General features: G+C 31.6%; 1 protein-coding gene and 1 long non-coding RNA gene across 8 annotated transcripts in view; both read left to right on the top strand.

Annotated features, from left to right (window-relative positions):
- Positions 1-10,779: 10,779 nt before the first annotated feature.
- Positions 10,780-12,753, top strand: LOC106126163 (uncharacterized). 2 transcript variants are annotated; one of them, XR_001228316.1, is made up of 4 exons: positions 10,780-11,014; positions 11,387-11,705; positions 11,889-12,252; positions 12,342-12,753. It is a non-coding gene; the product is annotated as an uncharacterized LOC106126163 (long non-coding RNA). The 2 variants fall into 2 exon arrangements; XR_001228315.1 differs by having other exon boundaries at positions 11,889-12,753.
- A 1,248-nt stretch (positions 12,754-14,001) lies between these two features.
- The window catches only part of Nca (neurocalcin homolog), a 26,104-nt gene continuing 16,406 nt past the window's right edge, over positions 14,002-23,699 (top strand). For 4 of the 6 annotated variants that reach the window (XM_013323785.1, XM_013323784.1, XM_013323782.1 and 1 more), the window contains exons 1-2: positions 14,002-14,159; positions 14,430-14,568. The gene's annotated coding sequence lies outside the window, so the exon portion shown is untranslated. The remainder of the gene's footprint in view (positions 14,160-14,429; positions 14,569-23,699) is intronic. The other 2 variants (XM_013323781.1, XM_013323786.1) reach the window with 1 other exon arrangement.

Raw genomic sequence — 23,699 nt, 5'->3', positions numbered from 1 at the left:
ACACAAGGCATTTATAATCAAGTAAAGCTTATCATTCTAATTTATCATTTTAAGGTATTCTAAACATTTAATTTCGACTGCTTTAATATCTTTCCAATAAGTATACATTACGTAAACAGACATTAAGTATTTCGGTAAACGTTGGAAATTTAACGGCTCACGAATATTACAGACAGGTATTTTGATTTATTTAAACAATACTCTAGAGAATCGGAAGGAAAGTAGTCACAAATTCGTCGTCAAAATCAAAACCGTTAAAAATCTTGCGAACATATAAGCCTCTTAACGTGTAGAAACGGTCGTGATGTTGTATTTTACTTTTGTGTTGTTTGTTTGTCTTCTGAGTTCTACCTTAAAACAATATAAGCTAAATCTAAATATAAATTTCGGAACGAATGCACATATGTATAAATAATATGCTACGTCTGAAAGTGACGACAACAAACCTATCCTTATGAAAATAATCGCTTACAAAATACTTTATTAACATTAGCCTACTTATCAACAGAAGAACATAAGATATTATTTTAAAATGCTGGGATTAAACTGACATTCATAGGTGCTCGAACGCATTTACGATCAGGAATCGCGTGTGCACACAACCCTGTTTTCATCAATTTTACACGGTGTTCGATCACATTTCGAGGAATAAATACTCATTTATTAATATCGACCGGAAAGGTTTGGTTTTTGCCCGTCGGAAAAACCCTGTCTGGTTAGCTATTAGATTTTGACAGCGGTGTCAGATTTGTTTAAACCCTCGTATTTATAACAGAAATAACTGGATGTAATTAATCCCCAACATTTTTAAATTATGTATGGTAGTGGATGGTACATTGTAGACTAAAAATTATCATATTAATCATAAGTTACTTAATATAAATGGATTTTATTGCAGCGTTAATATCTCATATATTTTAACAATATCATTCACGTTATTCTTATATTAAAATTACCAACGTATGATCGGTAAAACATCTCGTACGTTCGTATAAAGTTCGCGAAGTAACGTCTATAAAAAGCGATTACTGCGCATATCACGTACAATAAACAAACCATTTGACTGTAATCATGATTGAAAACGTACAAATGTGCATCTCTGTTCATTTGCTATAAATAAAGGCAAGTGGAGTAGATGCGAACTGAAACAGCCGCGAGTGCATCGGATCAGAAACGCGCGGCTCACTCGAACGAGCATCATTAAAATAGTTGCGCGCATAATACGCGCTCGGCACTCATAACTTCCTAAAGCTCCACACACACTAAAGGTACGACGGCGGATGTCGTAGTCTTGCAAAGGCAAACTATCCTCGTTATCACAAAATCACTTGAACGCATATGCACTGAAAGTCGGGGCATGCATAGCTTTTATTGTGAATACATCCGACGAGTACACGCTCGCGTTTGCTAGTTCATTGTGAATGGACTCTAAGCCACAAATGGCTGTTAGACGTTACTAGTTGGATCTAGTTGTTCAGCAAGCTTCGCGGCCGCATTGTTAACAACTCAAAACTGATATAATGCAGCTTGTTAGTTTAAACTTATAATACAGTTTCGTGTAAGCTGTCGAGGAGACTCGTTTGCTTAATAAAATTTAATAAAATACATACGTAAAGAAAATATTCTATACTAACGGTCATCCACGACTTCGTCCATCCATAATTTGAAAAAAAAGTAGCCTATAATAAGCCCACGTGCAACAGGTACCTTCCGATCCAAGTCCTTTTAAAATCGGTCCAGGCGTTCCGGAGATTACCCGGAAATAAACGCGGCCTTGCGACACACACATACAGACTGACAAAATTCAAAAATAGGTTTTTCGTTATCAACATCGCGAATACATCATGTGTACGAAATATGTTTTATTTTTCGAAAAAACATGCAGACACTAATTTTATTAATAAGTAAATTTTATTATTATTTCTTTAGCAAATCTACATCTACATAAAACAAAATTTCGTAAAGAGATTAAAAAAAGTTACGGCGTTCAAATTCAGTAATAAATTGAAAATGTCTATATTCGAATCAATTTTCATTAAAAACTCAGTGTAAGAGTGATTTCGAAATTAAATTTTTAACAGTATTGAATGTAATCCTCTTCAATATATTTTATGTCTCATGCAGAGAAGTTGAGGAGAATTAAATTAAAACGTATTTTTCAACTACACTTAATATATAAAGAGGAAAAACTTGATTGCCTGTTTGTTTCTACGCATTGAATAGGTGCCAAAATACTGAACTTGAAATATTCTTTCACTATTCTAAAGGTATACTATCCTACATTGATAAAGGCTATATTTATTATACTCCTAGATTTATTTATTTCCGCGCGGAAAAAGTCACGGGCGACTGCTAGATTAAATGATTGCCTTTAAAATGTCTTTAAAACGCAATTCGCTTCAGAAGCTTCAGAAGTCGCTTTTAGATATTTAAAATATATTAAAGGAAATTGAATTTGTCGCCGGTCTCATTGAGGGATGTACAAATATTTTCTAAGGCTTCCGACTTGTCACTTTCAATAAAAATGTTCTATTAATTACGTTATTTAGAGAATAAGATATATTCATGGTGGAATACCAATTAGCACTTTAATTGCCACACTCAAAGACATTAACTGTTCATTATGGTACCCCTAGTATAGATTTAAAACTTGTCTCCTACTCTAATAAAACGCTTAATTTTCCATTAAATTTGTGAATTTGATAAAAATATTTTTAAAGGGTTTTAATTTAATTCATTACTAAAACTTACCCCGAATCGTCAGCAGGAAATTAAAAAAATATCCTAAGGCCTACACACATCATTTACCTGTAAAGGTCCCGTCAAAAATATTTTTCATTATAGCCAACATAATAACATCATGTGTAACTTTGATTTTTTCGATATAGATAAAATACTGACACTCCAATTTTATAAATTGTATAGATAGATGTTTTCGTATTATCCTCCCAGCAATGAGCCTCCATTATATTTTGTCTCCATATTTTAATTGTATCTTTCGAAGAAATAACAGCAATAAAGTATCGTCAGTATAAAATTCCAATTATTGAATTAATGATGTGCAAAATTCGTCGATTTTCGTCGTCATTTAATTAACACTATTGATACAGGAATCATTAAAAAGAATACGCTTCAATTCACAAAAAGGAATGCAAGAATTTAAAATGGCCAGAGTTTCTCGCACCAATGAAATATAAACAGTATTTATTTTATTTTACCTCCAATGATATCACACTCTATTTATTACTAAAATGGGCAATATTAAGTTATTTTTCATAGCGTATTCATAACTAAATACGAAAGTATAGGTAATACACAATGTGATTAAACTAAATCATGCAATCTAACTTATTTTCTATTCATAAATTATAGCTTACTAGCTGTCGCGACTCTGACCGTGCGGAATTCAAAAAAACTTAATAAGTAGCCTATGTGTTCTTCCAGACTATGTTACTACGACTACGTCGAGCTTTTCCGGAAATTCCCTTCAAAAACCATCCATCCATCCAGCCATACATCCAAACATTCGCATTTAGAATATTGGTAAGGTTGAAATTTAAACGGCAGGCCATTGCATCGTTTATTGAGTGGGAATGTAAAGCTAGCGGATTAATATGCAATTCCCGGGCTTTATCCCTCGAAATTCAATCAGCTAAGTCTTACAACTTAATTTCAGGATCGGGTGTTGGGCAAAATACTGAGATAAATGAAAATTATAACCTTCCCAGTCTACATAAAATGAAACGGCTGCTGTAGCTGTTTGTACGCAATTTATATTGTAAGACAGCAAAATAACCCAATCTAAAAAGTATAGAATAGATTACTAAAAATTTTTGACTATTAAATTTCCCATTAATTTTTATTTAAACGTTAAGTTTTTGTTGACTACTACTTTTACCAATTGTAAATGTAAATAAAAACGGAGAAAGAACATAAAGAAATACTAACATCAGATTTTTCACTAATTTGTTTCAAAAGTGATTGATAAAAAAACTTTTTGGAAAGATATTAAAAATTTTCTGCAGTATCATTGGGAAATAAATATACCAACAAACTACTTATTTCTTGAGAAGCTACAGGGAGAAGTCGAGAAATGTGACAGACAGAGTTAAATAAGTATACTTTCGAGAAATTGATGTCGCAATTTTATATTTCAAAGGCAAGTTCCTCAATAAAAATTCACAAAGTTTAGAATTGAGTATCAGAATATTTCCTATCGTTATTCCTTTTTTACACGATGTTATTAACTAGTTTGATTATTCTCAAGTTGTATTCTATGTAGCGGAATATTATTACCGTATTTTATTCCGATTCAAGAAGTTCCCTAATAAGAATTAAAAAGTTGTCTTATTTACTTTTCTCGCACTCTCTACAAAGCAAGCGGAAGCTGAAAACAATGCTATAATTTATTTTATTTTTTATTGTTTAAAAAAAATATTTAAGTTTATGTAACAACAAATAATGTACTGATCAGCGAATAACGGTTTATCTTATTTTATCTTATTATTTACTTTTCTAATTCGATTTATCTAGTAGGAGTAAACACCAATATAAGTAATAATAATATATAGGATTTAAAAATTGTAAAAGGTAAAAAAAAAACATTCACTTAAACTATAATAATAATTTATAAGTATTTCAAATCAAAACTACGACTTTGACTTTATCGCTGAGTTTCGTGACTATTCCAAAAGACGCAGATCCAAACTCCGTCCACGTCTTAATGGTTAGCTTTCCGCTGGCGTTTCGTCGCCACAACTTGCTGTCCAAACTACTTTGTAAAATGATCTAACTTTATCATTGACCATACGATGTGTTTGTAACAGCGAATCTACACTGTCGTCATATCAGCATTACAATATTGCCATCGGCCTTATTGTCTTTGAAAAAATAGAGATTGCAATATTCGTATACAAGGGTGTCTTTCTCCGCCAAATTTTGCGTATTAATTGAAGGTATTAACAGTTTTAAATGTGCTATCTATGTAAATCAAGTAAGAAATATACTGAGGTACAAAAGTTCTGCATCGAACACATTCAATTTGATCGACAAGCTCGTTACTTCTAACCATGTTTATTCATCGGTATAAATATTTTCAACATTTCTGCAATATTGAAAACGCACAACGTTGGTTTTGAAAATTGAAGTACCTACACTTATACCTATACATAAATATGGATGCCAATTGATAAATGGCTATGAAGAGAGACTGGGGTCGAACGCTTCGGAATATCTACTTTGAGGATGCTTTAAATATGAAAAGTTGTTTGCTTTATTACTTCCGTTTCAAAAGGTAACTTCTAGTTTTTAGACCAGACTTTTATTATTCACAAGGTAGCAAACGAGCGAGCTGCCTCCTTAACTCGCCGAAATAGCGAAGCGACCGCTGACCGTAGACATACGCAAATGCAGATTTGTTGCATACCTTTATTCGACGGAGAAGGGGACACAAAGGAAGGGGAAATATTCTCCTTCCTTATAAGAAAATGTTGGGCAGGTAGAGTGTAAAATTAGGCTTGTAGTACGCATAAAACTATAATATTATTAATTGTAATTACCAAAAATTACTTAAAAGGGGAAATTACAATTTGTTTTGTTCCGATTTATCTTAAACAGAAATTGTTTAATTCTTGCAATTATCTTATAAGCGAGTAATATAGACTACATTACTTTTATCTATTATAAATAATTACATACCTATGCGAATCTTAGGTAAGTTGTTATACAAGGTGAGCATAAATAACAAGCAACAAATAAGCTACATCTTGTAGAATTGGAAATTTCCTCAAGAAATATAAATTCTAACAAGTCGGAGCAACAGCAACGAACAGGAGTTCTGTATATTTTTAAAGGGAAATTCACGCTTCGAAACTTAATAAAGTTGAGTGAGAAAACTATTTCTTATCGCATTCAATAGGAATACGGAGATGTAAAAATGCAGGGCTTTAAGTTTACCGAGTATGTACGGAAGCAGCTGCGTGTTCCCATCACAAACATTGCGTTGTTGAAAGTAACTCGTTCCACATTACCTACTCAGCAACTTTATAAGCACCACCCTATTTCGCAGGCAACGCCATCTTATTACTTCATGCATTACAAGAACTAATGTAAGAGTAATCACATCACACATTGTGAAACAAAAGTGTGAGAATTTACTTTTATAAAAAATATGCGAAAACAAATTACTTTTGATGCCCACCTTTAATTTTAATATACGAGAAATGGAGTACTTCGCGTTATAGATATTGCAAATATAATAGCATAGCAAAATATAACAAGTTAAAGATCAAATGAATAAGCCAAAAGTCAACTTTTTGCTACGAAGTCTTTCCGCTTTAATGCAAACAGAAATCTGAAACGGTAACCACTTGCTATTTAAAAGTTTTCTTTTACTCTATTTGAACTGTCGACTAATTAAAAATTGTATGAAAATATTCATGATTCTCTTATTTTGTCGGTGCTTAGTTTCATGTCTTGTACAGCTAAGTACCTATGTATTATTTTAATTGATGAATTTCATCGATACAAGCACTAATTTATATACGTGTATCTATCATAGAAGATGATATTTTATATGACGTAATTAATTCTAAAGGGAACGTAAGCTTTTAAATCATAAATTAACTGATATAACTCACTACTACAAACTGTTTGTGGACTTATGTACAAACTATTTCCCTGCCAACCGGTAATACTGAGAGCTCACATGTAAACCTCTTGTAACAATAGAGGTCCATATGCGATTTTAGTTTTGATTAGTAAAGTTTTAGGGTCTATTGAATTGCAGTCCTGAACAAACTTCTAAATGCTAACAAGCGTACGTCGGCGCTCGACGTCCCATCGTTTTGAGTAGGTATTACAGTATCAAAGCAAGCGCTGTTCGTAACACACGATGCTTTGTTAATGTACAGTTTAATTAAAATTTCAGTTGCATTTGTACAAAGAGAACAAACATCGAGTCAGTACAACCATACTAATTATTGAGAAGGGATTATAAAGGAGGGTGGGTAATACGGTTAGATAGTTTATTATTATACAACAGAAAATCTAAAATATATTTACAGTAACTCTTGGTATATAAAACTACTATTATAATGTTTAATATATAGATGTAGTATATTTTCGAAATCGTGAAAAGTTTCACTTAATATAAATGAAGAATAATTAAAAAAAATATATTTAAATTACTTCAAAAATGAAGATTGCATTCATTAAAGCTGACCTTATTTACTATGAAAGCTGCATTTAAATTTGACTCGAACGTGGATTTTGTTAAGAGGATTGCAGGTTGCAGGAACTGTCTGAAAATGAATTCCTTAATTAACCGCTCAAAGTTATTTCACTAACAGATAAAACTATAACTAGCTTACGCTTCATAACTTTGTTTTCATGGAATTTCAATTCTCATTTCCTGAATCCAATTAATATTATAATAAAAAATAACTTAATTATTTTCCATAAATTTTAATGGAAGATGAATACAATATCAGGTTTTATTTAGTTGATTAATAAAATCTTTTACACAAACTCTTCTGAGATATTTTTTTTTACGTTTTATAAGCTAGCTAGCTAGCTAGCTAGCTTGACCACGATCCCACCTGGAGAAGTAGAGATTTGGTCGAAAGATGGTACGGTGGCGCTAGATATTATAACAAATTGATTAAGTTTACACTAGCTATTTGAATAGTCATATATCTATGTGTGCAATCAATGGAAACGACTTAATTACGTTAACAATTATTAATTTTAACAATTACATTACAAAAACACTAGTCATATATTATAATAAAAACAATATTTTCTAAGACAAGTATTTCTAAAATAGAACTACTTTACTAAGGCATGAAACAATAAATCTAGATTTCTAACACTTTAAAAGAATAGACGAAACGCATGCGATGTCGGTTTTATTCTCTCGGAAGCTAAATGGGTTTCATTAAGCTATTAGGACAGTACGCTTTATCTCCTTTGCTTTAAATAAACCGTTACTTATGTTCATTTTGTGGAGTTAAAGTCTATTTAAAAGGAGGTTTTATTCAATGTTTTTGGTTCAAAATAAATATTAACCAAATTACTTAAAGTATTTTATGATATTTTTCTCACATAAAAAGCATTTATACTTCTTTGTTGAAGTTATTTAACTATGAAATATTCACCAGACTAAAAGCATCCCATATCTAGTAATAGGCGAGTTCAAGCTGAAGATGTAATAAAAAAATAAATTTAAACTTTTAGAAAAATCATACAAAAGCATAGAATAATATTTGAATCACGGATTCGAAAAATTGTGACTTAAAACTTTAATTGTAAAGGTATAAGATTGTCAATCTTAATATCCTTAGAATTTTCATATACTTTATAGGCATTTATAAGACTAAGTTTATACGAAACTCAATCAGAAATTACTAAGTTCTCGAGCTAGAGAAGTTTTAAAGTAGTTAATCGTACTCTAATTTAAAAAGTTAACCGTAAGATCGAAATAGAGCAGATAAAGTTAGTGGAAAAAAAATTATGAAGATAAATTAGATACCTAGGTATTGTAAGGTTTTTAATAAGTAGTACATACATATGTATAAACCAACAATATTTAATATACAAGTTTACAAAATTATTTATTTCATAATTTTTTTTTCCTTTAAACCAATAGCATAAATATACAAATGATATAAGCATAACTACGCGGTTTCTTTTTATTACCCTCCGATAAAAGTGGTTTTCATATAACGGCAACAAGTAACAAAAGTTACCCCATTCTCTCTCTGTTCCTACCTTTCCATATCAAAGTCAAAATGGAATGTGGTGAGACAATACGCTTGAAGTAAATTCCATAATGCAGTTCCTGTCAGATTAATTATTATTAACGTTTATTCAAAACTTACTTCCGACTTTTAGGTGTGAAAATTTAAAATTAATTTCAATTACTTTATTCACATTTTCAACACAGTCTTTGTAATTTGTTCTTCCATCCATCAATTCTCTACCAAAGTTGTTAACTTTCATCCTTATTGTCGTAATCTAATTCTATTTAAAACATTAGTTTTCGATATAAAATAATATGACAGACTAGGAAGGCTCAATCGTATAATAGCCTAAACTAGGGACACGGGACCGTAAACCAGATGGCTATCGTCACTGAAAACTGAAACATGATGAGTAGAAGCATCTGCAGGAATTACAAGTCCCAGGAGTCGTGTAGATGTGACTTGGTATGGAAGGAAGTAACGACTAGTACTAAATATTGTCCTGCCCGAGGCCCACCTTGGATAGCTGCACCACTCTTAACAATAAGCAACAATTCGGTTCTTACGGAAGCATACGAATAAGGTCATTCTTTTCTTTTAGATTTTAACGTGACTTGAATCACAACAGTTATAAATAAATAATAATAAGGTGGCATATTATAAATCGTGATAAATTGTTAATCAAAATTATCTACGGAACAATCTTATTTGCCGTTATAGGTACATCCGACATCCAGATACAATCAAAGCCTTGCGATATTCTATCTCATTGTGCAGATCGTATGTTAGTTCCAATTAATTCGAACTGACACTGAATAACGGATTATAGAGTTGCATCTGTGGCAAAGCCTTCGTTTGACTAATTCAGTACGAGCCCCAGCCGTGTTCTGTTAAATAACACCTTTATTACAATACTAATTAATATATACAGTTTAATATTCACAGCCCCCAATGGTAACAAAGGATACGGCAACAACAGCGAAATTGATAAATTTACCTTTCAATTAACCTTAATAAAACATAATAAATCTTGAGCTTTGATTAATCTAAAAACTCGAAGATACGATAAGCTTTTAAAGTAAATTGGAGCCTTATAATTAATTTTGTGGGCGCACGGCTAACTAATTAAATTGTGTAATTCATTCGCGCAGAGTTTTGTATTGAATATTAAATATCATTAGCACAGTATTTATCTTATTTTATTTTACTAGCTAATATGTGTGTTTAGGGATAGTAAATGGAGTAAACGTAAGAGTCAGACCTAGACCACTCATCGATCGAAAAATGGCACTGAAATAAATTCAAAAAAGTCTTGACTAATAAACGTCTTGACTTTTTGTTATATCTGTTTTGTCAAAGATGACAGAGGTTTTGGTCTCAGAAGCCAACGATTAGTCTTATTCTTGCGATTTAGGACAAACAATTTTTAAAAACATTTGCCGAAACAAAACATCAACTATTCATTAATGTGCAATTTGCCAAAGTTAAAGTTAATGTTAAGAAATGCGTATAATATTCTGTTAAGTCAATATAAATATATACCTAGTTTTTGCAGCAAACTGCTGCCCTCTACAAACAAGGGGTTAAAACAAAATAGTCCACGTGTTCAAAACAAAATAGTCCTCGTAGCTAGCGCCAGATGGCCTAAAAGAATTATAGCTTCAGTACATTCTCTAGAAAACCGAGTTTTCATGCGTATTGTATTGTATTAATCTTGCTAATATTATAAATGAGAAATGAATCGAGCGTAAAGTACACCAAAAACTCTTATCCTAATTTTGACATAATTGACGATAACGATACGAAGATATCACAAATATTCATATTAGGTCTACTCTAAAAGGCCGACTGAGCGCTCGTGAAAGAGGCGCTGCTGTCGCAGGTAGTTCTGTGACATAAAATATAAAACCTACTTAATCACAGAAAACAACATAAAAAACAAAAGTGACTGGTTCAGAAAGGCTTGTCGATTATTATCACCGCCTTTCTCATCGGATCAGTAATCCTTGTTTCATTATACTCTAGGAAACGATCGAATTTTCCTCTTGCATTTTCAGTCTATGATTTGCATATCCTGTGACGATGGCGAAAGTTCCTGTCCTCTTCCTTTCTCCTCTTTAGCCTGTGACATTTTTGTATAGTCATGTTCAGCCATGTCTTTTCTTTCTGTAGCATTTGCCATTTGCGTTTCAAAATTTTAATCAATAAATTGTTTAATGTAATATTTGCCATTTTTCTCGCCTGCAACTATGTCCGCGCGCTGTGAAAGCATAGTAAGTAGCCTATATGTTTTTCCAGATTATTACACCTGCGTCATATTTCACCAATATCAGTTGAATAATTCTTGATACCTACGAACAAATGTCCATCCATCCATCCAAACTTTCACATTTATAATATTAATAATAAGTAAGATTAAGGTAAGAAAATTATTTATTTGCTTATTTTTTCAATACGTTAGGATCTAGAATTATTATTATTATTAAGTTAAATCTATAAAAATATAAAATATCGGGTCTTTTTAATTATTTAATTAATTATATGACTACCATTTTATTAACATCTCACTGTTTATTTTCTTAAGTGTGTGCAATTGTTTGTTAAGCATTTCTTATTTCATTAGATTTCTTTGATCTTCCTTCCAGATGGACTGGTGATCTTGAGAAGATGGCAATAATTTGCTAAATGAGGAGTTCAAAGGAGTCAAGTACATAATGATTATTGCAAAAAGGAAGACTTCGTACGAGAACAATCCAGTCCACTGCGAAATGCAAAACCGGGCAACTGATTCTAATTTTTTTTATCATTCTACATTTTGTTATCTATCTATTTTGATACTCGACAAACCCTTAAAATAATATTTTTATTTTGACAACTTTTAAAAAAGAGCTAATATTTATTTTTCTACTTTCCAGAGTTGGAGTTTCATTAACAACAAGTAATACATTGGCTAATTATTGAAAGGTATTTATCTGGGCTTTCCTCGCCTGGTACATTTTTTTATTTGTTTTTAACAGCATGAAAAATTGTAACACAGAAGCGCAGTCCTTGCTCCCAGAATTTTTTTATTTTTAAACAATTTATTTGCAGCTACTTTTATTCATCATGATAAAAAAGTAATGAAATAATATATATTTTAAATTGCAGTATCTACAAATTACTCATTAGTGGAATATTAGGAAAGCTTTTAGAAAGGCAGATATGCCAGTTCATTTTCAAAACTGGATCACAAACATAAAAAAAGAAATTATATGAGAGATTTAGGGACCTGTAATGGGACCAATTGTTACAAAACCAACAAAAGAGAAAGACAATCTCTTGTGTCGGAGGCCAAGCCCCGACCGCTTTGGGTTGCTGCGCCATCGGAGTAAGTAATAGGACAAGAAAATTAATGCTTAAAGTTCTGTTTCATATCGGTATCCAAATTAATTTAGTTTATGCTACATGGAAGTAAAAGAAAGGCATGGGGAACTGTGTCTACTGTAAACACTAGTTTCGGATTAAAGAAATAGTAAGTGTAAGAGAATTTAATTTGATTTAATTCTATCAACTATTGATGGTGGTCTGATCATTAACATTTATTGTGGTTGATGATTGCAGGTTAATACAACATATAGTAAGAATAACAACATCTTCCAGTATGCTGACCAATGAAACTATATAAGATTTATTTGCAAGCAAATGACAACAATAAGAAAACAAGCTTTTTAGGGAGGAAGAAATAATGGATAGATATGTATTTTTTATTATACATATATCCCTCGTTTCTTAATTCCTAGAGCTGAAATCCATCCAATCAACAGATCTGATACAAGACAAGAAAGAAGCAAGAAGTTCTGAAAATGGAAACCAAAAGTGATTCTTTTGGCACTTTTCCACATCTTATGCAAATATGTGAATATTTAAGACAAGCTATTGCCTGCGACTCCTTCCATGTTGTATTTAAAAAAAACATAATTATTAGCCTTTGTATTCTTCCAGACCATGTTCTATATGTATGCCAAATTTAATCAAGATCCATGCAGCCATTCTGGAAATACCTTCAAACATCTATCATTTCACCCAAACATTCTTATGTATATTATTAGTTAGAAGGAAGTTTATTTCTATTGTTATAAGAAGGCTATATTTATATCCAATGTATTTAAATGAGTTTATGTTAATAGAAGCCAGAGTATCCTGCGTCAGACAATATTTTTGCATAAATAAATTTATTATGAGAACCATGAAAAAGTTTGTTTTCTTTAAATCAATCAAAATAATTCCATCGCTCCCTTGATACTTAGAGGTTTTACCATTTTGATATATGCTTGTGTTTATATGTTGTCCAGCCATTCTGGAGACTACCTGAAACAACTCTAGCCTCGCAAACATTTTACAAATCTTTTTTTTCAAATCACATATATGAAATGTAAACTTTTTTCTTGATATTACAGACACTCCAATTTTATTAATATATAGATATATCAGAACATGGATATGTGATTATGGCTTTAAAACCTTAATTTGAATGTTTTATATAATTTTGAAACAATGCTATGCAATCTGCAATTTTAGGGTCCTTGGTCAGTATCACAAAGAAAATGGAAAAATCAAATCCCCGCACTCATATACTAAAACATAGTAGATTCTCTTAACTGCGACGATTTGTTGACTGTGAGAGTCGGAATTATGAATTATTTTATAATTACAGTAAAAACTCATACGTGATTTCTATGTAGTTACCGCAGAACGGAGACAATTTGTAGCTATACTAAATATATTATAGAGATGGACAAGAAAATCTGGATATAAAGAAATAGAAATTACCTCAGAATGTAACTAAAATAATGTTTTGAAAAAATAAAAATAAACGAAAAAGTCAATAAACAGAAAATGTCATCAAAATAACATATAAAATGTCAGTGTCACTGTCAGCCTTCAGTGACGTATGACGGCCTTAATTGCGATATTGCAATTAATTTTCGCTTATGAGTCCAATTTTCTGTTGTTTAGATTGTTAAAAATTTACCTTTTTTTTTAAAATATTATTTGTATAAGAATACGTAAGAAGCCAATTGATATACCTAAGTGAGAACATAATATTCTTGTTTTAAATCATTTATAAAAACATCTGTAAAGCAAACAAAATTGGAACAGAAAAATCATATTATAAAATGAATTTTAGTCTTACAAATAATTTTAGGCAAAACATTAAATATTCAATGTGAAATGAATATTAATAGATCTAGCAATACTATTAAAACCTTCCGGAAATATGGCGCATACCGTCACCATATGCAGATGCAGTTGAAGACTGTTTGTTATACTTGTTAATTTTTCGTTGAAGATATATATTGAACGAATAATTTACTATAAATCGATTGGGCGATTGGTACATAATGTATTCACGTGCAATGTGAATTTTACTTAAATTAGGTATAAACTTTATTATAATCAAACAAAACTAATATTCGCGTTTGATTGCTTGCCATTTTTTAATTTGTTGTAATAAATAACCAGTGGTTTATTTCAACATTGTAATATTTATTTAGGTTTTTATTACGTAATCCTCTGTTAAAATGGTATGTTGTTAAAATAGTTTTGTCAAGAGAGATTTTTGTGATAACACGTTTTTTAAATGTTCGGACTAAAAATATAAACTTTAGACAACTATTTTCATAAGTTTCATATGTGTATAAATTTTAGACATGAATTTTTAACATCATAATAAGAAAGTTTTGTTAAAAATGTATGTAAAACACGAATCGCCAAATAGAATCAGTTAAATCAAATCATCAGCACCACCAAACGCTGCATCAGCCACCAAGATGTTGCAGTCAACAAGGTAAGTTCTTCATATGTACTAACTTTTTTGTGTTATTCATTCATAAATTCCACTTTTTTAATTTAAATGTCATTTCGAACTTTTAATAAGATATCTTTTAATTCAAAATAAAACAATTGAATCATCATTATGCTAATTTATTACTTCAAAAATAAAATAACATACAACTGCATAATTTAATACCTAACATACAGGATAATGTAAAGTTTAAAAGAAACATTTAAATAAATAGGAAACCGGTTAACTAAAATATAAAACATGTAAAATTATGGAAATATAAGTATAACTGTACATAAATACATACTTAATAACAAAAATGAAAAAAAAACATGTTCCATATTTAAACAATTCACAATTATTTAACAAATTGAAATGAGCAATTACAAACATAGCTTTGTAATTTACCATGAAATTACTATCTATTACAAAGTCCATTGAAAACATGGTTCTAAAAATAATCCAGTATATGTATTTTTAATAACCATAATTATCTTAATTCACTAAAACACCACTGAAATATCAATAAACAACAGAATTGCTTTTAGAAATTTTGAATTCTGTAATTTTTATTGCGACAATGTATAAATAAATATTATGGTAATTTTGTATTTATAAAACTTTGAGAAGACCGCTACTACTATAGCTTTTTTATGTGAATTATTCAAATAAAATATATTAAGCAATGTATCTATTATACCATAAGCGGTATGAATTTCCATTGTATATTTTTAGGCATATCTGTTTTAAGACAACTTCAACATGAATTTTCTAATATTTAGGCTTAAAAACATTATTTATTTGTAACACCTGGCATATTATATACTTATTATTTTACAATTTTTTTTAATTGTAGTAACTATGGTTGTTAGCAATAATCATTTTTCCAAAATAGATGTCTGTCAATTATTTTCGCCCAAGAAACTTGCGATTTATGGCGTATTATTAAATTTCGGTAAAATGATCATTAAAATGTTTTCTCGAACGATTCCGCGATTTTTTCAAACAATATCTACAGGCTCTTTCTGAAGTTTCCACATATACGTAAACAATTTCAACCAATTTCCATGAAATTCTTCAAAGATATCGAAAATAGTCTAATAACAATGTTAGTATATGTAGAAAGTTTCTACGTAATTCTTCTATCATTGCTACCTTTTGTATCTCTAGTAAATTTCATACGCTTTTTGATAACAAATGGGAAACTAGTCATTAAAAAATTTAATGCTCACTTTTTGACTATTTTTTTTTTACACGTATGCTAAAAATAAAAATACTCTTAATATTTAATTGAAATATATATACGATCCGATATGTATTCATCCGTACATCTAACTGATTTAGCCGGAAACATATAAATACATACTAACTTAAATACTGCACACGCAAACATTCATACCCGCGAAAAACATTGCTATCAGTCTGATAAAAGCCCTGTAACCTTTTCCAGTCCGTTGTTATAAAAATAAAACGGTACATATAAATAAACTTTTCTATATGCCATTTTTGCGCAACTTTTCTATCCTCCGTTTAAATAACCTCGGGTAGTGTTATAACAGTCGAGGTTATATATAGCAGTAGTAAGTGTTTGATGACAATATAGTGAAACAAAGGCTGCATAATTATTTCATAATGCGGACATAGTCCAGGACGTGTAAAGATTGTTTCTCAATCAAGGAAAATATTATAGAACATTTGCGTCACTATAGTTACACAATCATTTTGATTGCATTCCATTAAAAAATAACGCCAAAGGAAATCGAAATACATCGCAATCTAAGATGAATCACGATGAAACCGATCTTGGTTTAATTGCTGTTTTATTTGCTTAGATTATATTAGTATACTACTAGAGGTCGCCCGCACGAAGATAGCCAATATAGGCTTTTTTACCTATATGCATTAGTTACCTTACCGTCAAAGTCCTGCAAAAATCTGTCCGGTAATTTCGAAGATTATTTGGAACAAACGCGGCTTTGCTGACAGAAATATAGTCAGTCAAAAATGTTGTTTTTTGTTATCAGCAATGCAAGTACATCATGTGTACGAAGTATTATTTTTTTCTCTATATTATATACAGACACTCCATTTTTATTAATATGTACAGATTAGATCAATAGTTGAACATACGCGTACGTAATACAAAATTATAATAATATATTTCGCAACATTAACATATTATCACTTTAATTAAGAGTATTATTTTTGCCTTAGTTTTTATATTATAATATAAATAATAAAACTGGTAAAATTCAAATTAATAAATCGCATTACGTAAATTAGCGAGAAGCTGCAAATATGATAAAGCTTAGCAGCATAGCAAATGAACAAAATAAGTCTGCCTGGAATTACTTCTTACTAATATTATAAATGCGAATGTTTAGATAGATGGATAGATGTTAGTTTGAAGATATCTCCAGAATTTCTGCATGGACCTCGTTGAAATTTGGCATAGTTGTAGAACATAGTCTGGAAGAACACATAGGATACTAATAAAGGTTTTTTTTAATTACGCACCGACGGAGTCGCGGGCGATAGCTAGTATTGGTCATAAATTTTGTACTATCCAAATAACTGAGCACTATTTTAGGATTCATTAGTGTTTTGTTAAGTAATATTATTAGGTATTTTACTTTGGTTAAGCCGTAGAAGTATGCATTAGTCATTATGATTCTAAATAGTAAATGCCACTGTTATTGTTATAGCGATTCAAATGTATATATGTAGTTATAAAGAGGATATTATTATATTCCGTTTGTTTTCAATGCCTTTTTTGGGATCTACTTTGTGGGTTAAAAATGTGTGTTGAATCAAAATACAGCTGAAGTAAACTCTACTCATAAACACGTACACGTGTAGTCAAACATAAAACCATATGCTACTCCTTAGATAATAATACTCTAATGATCTCTTTAGACATTAAGACAAGATGATCTTTTCTAAATATTTTGTTTTTCTTACCAAAATAAACGATCGCTTCGTGCCTATATCTAGATTATTGCGTATCGCGTCTATAATAGAAACAAATAGTTTCCTTTTGCCCTAGTAGTGGACGGAATAATGAATAGTATTTCCAATTCTAACAAGCAAAGATCCCGTTACCAATCTGAATAGAACATGCTTTTGTAAATTTGATACAAGCTGAACTGCGATCAAGTAGCCTAAGGTTCGATGAACTCAAATCAATGCAAAAGTGTAAGAATAAACGTTCGTTCTTACAGAAATAATATTGGTGGGTTTAATCAAAAACAATTTCCCCAGACCACAAACAAATTAAACGTGCAGCATTTAATGTAATAATTTAGATACTGCAAGTAAATTTTAAAATTCATCAAAAATGTTAACTATCTATCAAGATTGTTTATGTATAATGTTTTCATAGATGAAAATTCTTAATATAATTTTTAAAATTAACCGAGCATAATATTGCGCATAAAAGGTCTTTTTGTCGTAGCAGCTGCGGTTATCATAAGCAGATGTTTTAAATTGTACGCTCAGGAATTTTAATTCTTCAGAAAGGATTTTTAATTCTTCAGGATTGTACCTCAAAGAAAAAAATGTTACTACAATGTCGAGGGGTTTTAGTCATTAAACTGTATAATTTTATAATAATATCATTAGAGACAGTCGAAAGACATATTTTACCTAAAGAAATTAATTTAAATAATTTGTGGTAAAACATTAAACTCTAAACGAAAAAAAAACATTAAATGAACCCAATCAAATAAACAGATCTTTGTAATTTTTTTGGTGAGGAATTACTATTCGTTAGTCTTGCTAAAACTCGAGAACAATTCGAGTAATTGCCGGGAACTAATTAAGTTTTTTTTTCATTCCACGCGGACAGAGTCGCGGGCGACAGCTAGTAAAGTATACAGTTTATTTCATAAATTTTACTCTAGCATCTAGCATCTCTCTATGAATTATTTTATAACAACATAATGTAGCAAGCAAACCTTATTTGTTTTTAATAAACGAGAGTACTTTTAACAAAATAGAAATGCGCAAACGTGAAAAATGACGCGGTCTCTCGTATTCGTGTGCGGCGATGAAAATGCGGTTCGTTTTATACGCTTAGTGAAATTACCGCAAAGCTCATATTTATTCTGCGAGGTTTACACGTTCTTGCCTTGAGAAGCGACGAGATAATGTAAGAACTTTCAACGCAGTAACATTACATTATTAAATTTACTAATTATTATGTTTATTTACTACCGACTAATAAATAAATTTTTATTTACTTCATTCTGTTTCATAAAGTAGGTACTTTATTAAAACTGTTCTACTGCTGTATTTAAAAAACAAATCCTCATTTTTTATCACATCTCACAATTGAATATATATAACTGCTATGAACCAGCGTATCAATATTCAATGCTTATCAATATCGGAGCAGATTTCAATCCAGATAATCGGATTTAAGCTGAATACGCTTTACTATATTGGTAAATGTTTCAAACTGGCTGCGTTCTGTTTCAACATCAACTTCACTACGGTGAATATAATCTATTTTGTATCGTGTTAGTATTCCACTTTTAACGTAGAATTCAGTTTATCTTAACAAATTTAAATTGAAGGTTAAAACAATTTTAATACAACTACTGAATTGTTTGCTCTTCCTTAAATTGGCCAAAAGCATCTTAAACATATATTTTTGGTTATGAATAAATTGTACTTTTGATGTATCTCAGTAAAAGCTAATTAAAATATTTGTTTTGTAGTGTAGCGTACCATACATTTACGTCTGTTTTTAACAGATGTAAAGGTGAATACGTTTTGCGAAATGAGAACATATTTTGAATTAAATTCCACGCGAATATATTCCCGACAAAAGCTTGTTTTAATTTGTTATCCAGTTATTACGGAATCCATAAGTATGTACAATATCATAACCATATGGTAATTTAAATTTTATTCGAATAGTGCAACTGTTTCACTCCAAGTTTAGTTATAACTATATGGGTACTACCCACAGCAACGATCTTTTGACAATACCTTTTATTTACTCCGGGATTCGGATTAAGTTTCTATTTGCTATTTATTTATTGGAATATTATCAGTTGAAAGTTCACTATACTGTACAAGATCCAATGATCGCATTGTATAACGAATTACAGTTTTAAATTTTATCTCGAAACAAATGCTAAAAACTGTCGGTAACTTTTTCTAGTGGTTGTTGGCGGGTCAGGTCAAGTTATGTAAGAGCTCGGTCGCTTCCGAACCAGGTAACATAGTGATATAATATGACAGCTTTCGAGCCAATTTACACACAATGTTTCAATACAATCAACAAATGATCCGAAAATTTATAGACAACATATATACAAATGTAAAAATACAAAATGCCGCTTTGTTCGCCAAGTTTTGTTCGTCTGACGGCGATAGCAACGTTTATAGATCGTCTCTAGATGCCGCAGGCATAATGTTTAACAGGTGTATCCCGTTGGGCCGATCGGTTTACCGATCTATCGGCCCAATGGGAATCACTATCAATAAGTAACTAATTTGAGACATCACGCAGACTTATAAAATGTTATTAAAATTCATCCTCTAAAATTCTTACGAAACAATTCGAATGAAGAAATATTTTTGCTTCAGCAGAAATCAATACAGAATAGAGATCAATTCAGGAGAAAATAAAAAATGAAATCTTTAGTGTTTAAATTAAAAATCTAACAATATTGTCCCCATAAGATGACCATGGTAATACTTTAGCGAAACGTATCGTTTTAATTTAATATTTTTCGTTACATTACATATGTTTTTGTTGGAAATAAAATAAGGAACATTTTATAATTGCCCACAACGTTATTTCGTTTTACCAAGTGTACATCAAGCGTAAATGCTCGTTTCTGAACATAAAAGTACATGCGTGGTTTTAAAAACGCTTTATGTCGTTGTTAATATAATGTACGTTTTACGATTCTAGTCTGTTAACGTCTACGAAGAGTGAATTCTTATGGATAAATGATCACTAATGTATTATAACGGTGTAGTCGCGCATCGCGATATCGCGACCTTTGCTCGAAGTCAAGAGGGCGCGATGTAATCTCATTATTATATTTAAAATTCCATGACCTTTAAAATTAAATACAATGATATGTCTACTTTAATAAATTGCTGTTTTTGTGCATTCGTAAAGATATAAGGTTAATGAAAACAAATTCTTGTATTTTCCAAATAGCTTATTATTACCCGACTTCAAAAAGAAGGTTATCATTTTAATTAGCAAAGTGTGGACCAACAAATTAAACCGACCATCTATTACAGTGAAACTTAGTGACAATACCACTCGATGAATGTCAAAAACTTCAAAAAGAAGTTTGAACTGTAGCTGTTTTGACATGTCTTGACTTATGTCATTTTCTATGTCTACAAAGGGTCTATCAGGAATATTTGCGTTACAGTTTTTCGCACTATAATATACCTAGTATTGTGGCAAATAAGACTTACCTAACCTAAACCGCCAATCAATTATTTACATAGATTTATCTTGTCACCCTTCCTTTGACATCAAACCACTACAATAAATTTAAAGCCCAGAGTAAATGCGTGTCTGTATTATATTTTACGACCTAAGAGGATGCAGCTGGTGTAATATTGTTGTTGAATTTCAAAAACATCCTCCCTACGATTATAGTTGAAATGCAAGTCTGTTTTTTTAATAAAGGTGCTGCTCGCGTGCTTACGTGTCGTTTAACCTTTAACTAAATTTCCGCGATAAAGGTGTAACCCGTATTCGGATTGTGGCCATTCTAGTCGTTTTATTCTAGTAAAAGCGTGGCTGAACTAGCTAATCAATCCAAAGTCGGCCATAAATGATTCAAAATTGCTGCAGGAGTACATATTTAATGTGGAAATAATTAAACTATATTTGTGAAGATAAAATTTTGGTTTGATAGTTTCTTAAGCAGTCCATTAGCACAGATTCTCGTTAAAAATCTACTCGAACGAAGTCCTTGGGTGGCTATTAACCTACCCTTAACGAGGAGTCAATGTTATGCAACGGAGAATACACGTTTGCATGTGATATTCGATAAATTTTCCATGTAGTTCCAGGCAATGTATCAGCATAATATCGGGCGATGTCCAAATAATAAAATAATGTATAGTTTCATATAGATATAGAAGCAATTATGATATTTAAATCTTGAAAATCTATTGTTGAATGATTGCGGTACCGCCTTTACCCGAACTTGGTAATTTTTCCACGAATCATTCCCTTAGTCGATCTATTGATGCCGGAGCTTCAATGTCTCTTTGTCTGATTTAGTAGGTAGAACACGTGCCTGTATTGGTCGCTGTCTTCCACTTGTACCCTAAAAATAAACGTGACTCTGATGTCATAGAACAAGTGGTACGTACATCGTTCTAAAACGCTTCACGGTATGACATCAGTATAGCCCGCAACAGTCGTCTATTCGGACATTGAATTATTTATATTCTCACTGAGCCAACTGAATCATCGTACTTTTTTATACAATAACAATTTTTATTCCAACTTTCCACAAAAAATGTATTGTCGTCAGGGCTCTTGAATTTTAAACATACACATTGCTTGTAGGACTGATTTATATTTTTGTTCGAGATGGAAATTTAAAGAAACATTAGTAACAACAGCAAACTCTCAGTTCTTCAACCATGAGATTAAAATGTATATCAATCAAGTCGGATATGTGAACATCTTTGTGTACAAGAAATGGAAATACAGACAATGTAAAACTGCGTACTCTATCTTTCTTATTCTACAGTTCCAGTTCGAAAATATAGATATCTTGTATTTAAATCGTAATACATACAAAACATAAAGATAATGGTCGGTAATTATTTTTCGGAGAATATTACCAAAACAATCTCTCACAAGAGACAATAACTCCGGAGAATCTTTAATACGAATCTATTTTTAATGACTGTTCTTGCTATAACCTAAGTCAAGGCAATGAGCTATAAGATAGCGTTTTCAAAACAAACCATACCACTAGATAATATGCAAATGTATAATTATACTTTAGCTCGCCCACATTAAACTATTGTGCGGGCCGCACGTCGCACGTCTAATCATGGTGCTGTAATCACGGAGTTATTACGTCGCGGAGTGCGTCACTCGTTGATACCGCATCGCGTCGTGTTGTGCTGGGCTTCTTGATACATGCAGAGAGACACATCAACATTCCGCCTCAGTCATATAAACCTATATACTACACAATTGATTGATTTGATTGAATTACAGGCGAATCATTCGGCAAGACTCTGTGTACGATACAAATAATGAACAAGAATTAGATACTGCCTCAAGAGATACTGTACTGCAACGCTCCTGCTGTATATCCCGGCTGGAAGCAGGCCAGCCGCAGTCAGCTCAGATGCCGCTCACTACCGTGACTTGCTCATGACGTTGTATAGTTAAAACGTAACATGTATCCCAGACACCCATACGCGTGCCAAATGTAAAGTTCAACGTAAATTTGGCAGGAGCCATATTTACGCAGAGCCGCTACGTTACGAGGAGATTGTCCCGCCACCTAGATATGTTGTAACACTGCGGTAGGCGTGGAATTTTTATTATGGCTATTTGGAATGGCGAAAAGAACTATAATGCTTTTTCCGACTAATAATAGCCATCACAGCAGTTAATATTATCAATATAAAATATGGCCAAATAAGAAAAATAACCCTTTTAATTTGTGAACTGAATTAAGCTTAACACCGAACCGTACTTTCTACAGAGCATACGCCTTTCATTCAAGCTACAATATGGTTATTTCCTTCAACATGGCGTCTAAGAGGCGTTTAACAGTGGTAGAGCCCGCTTTAACATCTTCGCACGAATTGACCCCGGCTCGCTCAGTGAAATACCAGGACCACACAGAACACAGGCGTGAAGTGGAAGCAATTCCGCGTTTCGTCTGATGAGTGTGCGTCCCGGAGGCCTAATTTAGTCCTCTTTCCCCTCCCACCTTTTTTCTTATAAGGAAAGGATGGGAAGTGGAAATGGACGTTCCGGACGAGAGGATGCATGGGAAGGGAAAATATTTTCTTTCTGTGCATCCTCTCCTCCGTAGATTATAGGTAGGCAACGCATATGCAATTGCGTATGTCTATGGGCAACAGTCACTTCGCTATTTCAGCGATTT

The sequence above is a fragment of the Papilio xuthus genome, unplaced genomic scaffold (assembly GCF_000836235.2).
Source record: "Papilio xuthus unplaced genomic scaffold, Pxut_1.1 DF825017.1, whole genome shotgun sequence".
Classification (NCBI taxonomy): Eukaryota; Metazoa; Arthropoda; class Insecta; order Lepidoptera; family Papilionidae; genus Papilio; species Papilio xuthus.
Note: the sequence above shows the minus strand (reverse complement) of the source record. Positions and strands in the feature narration are given on the sequence as shown.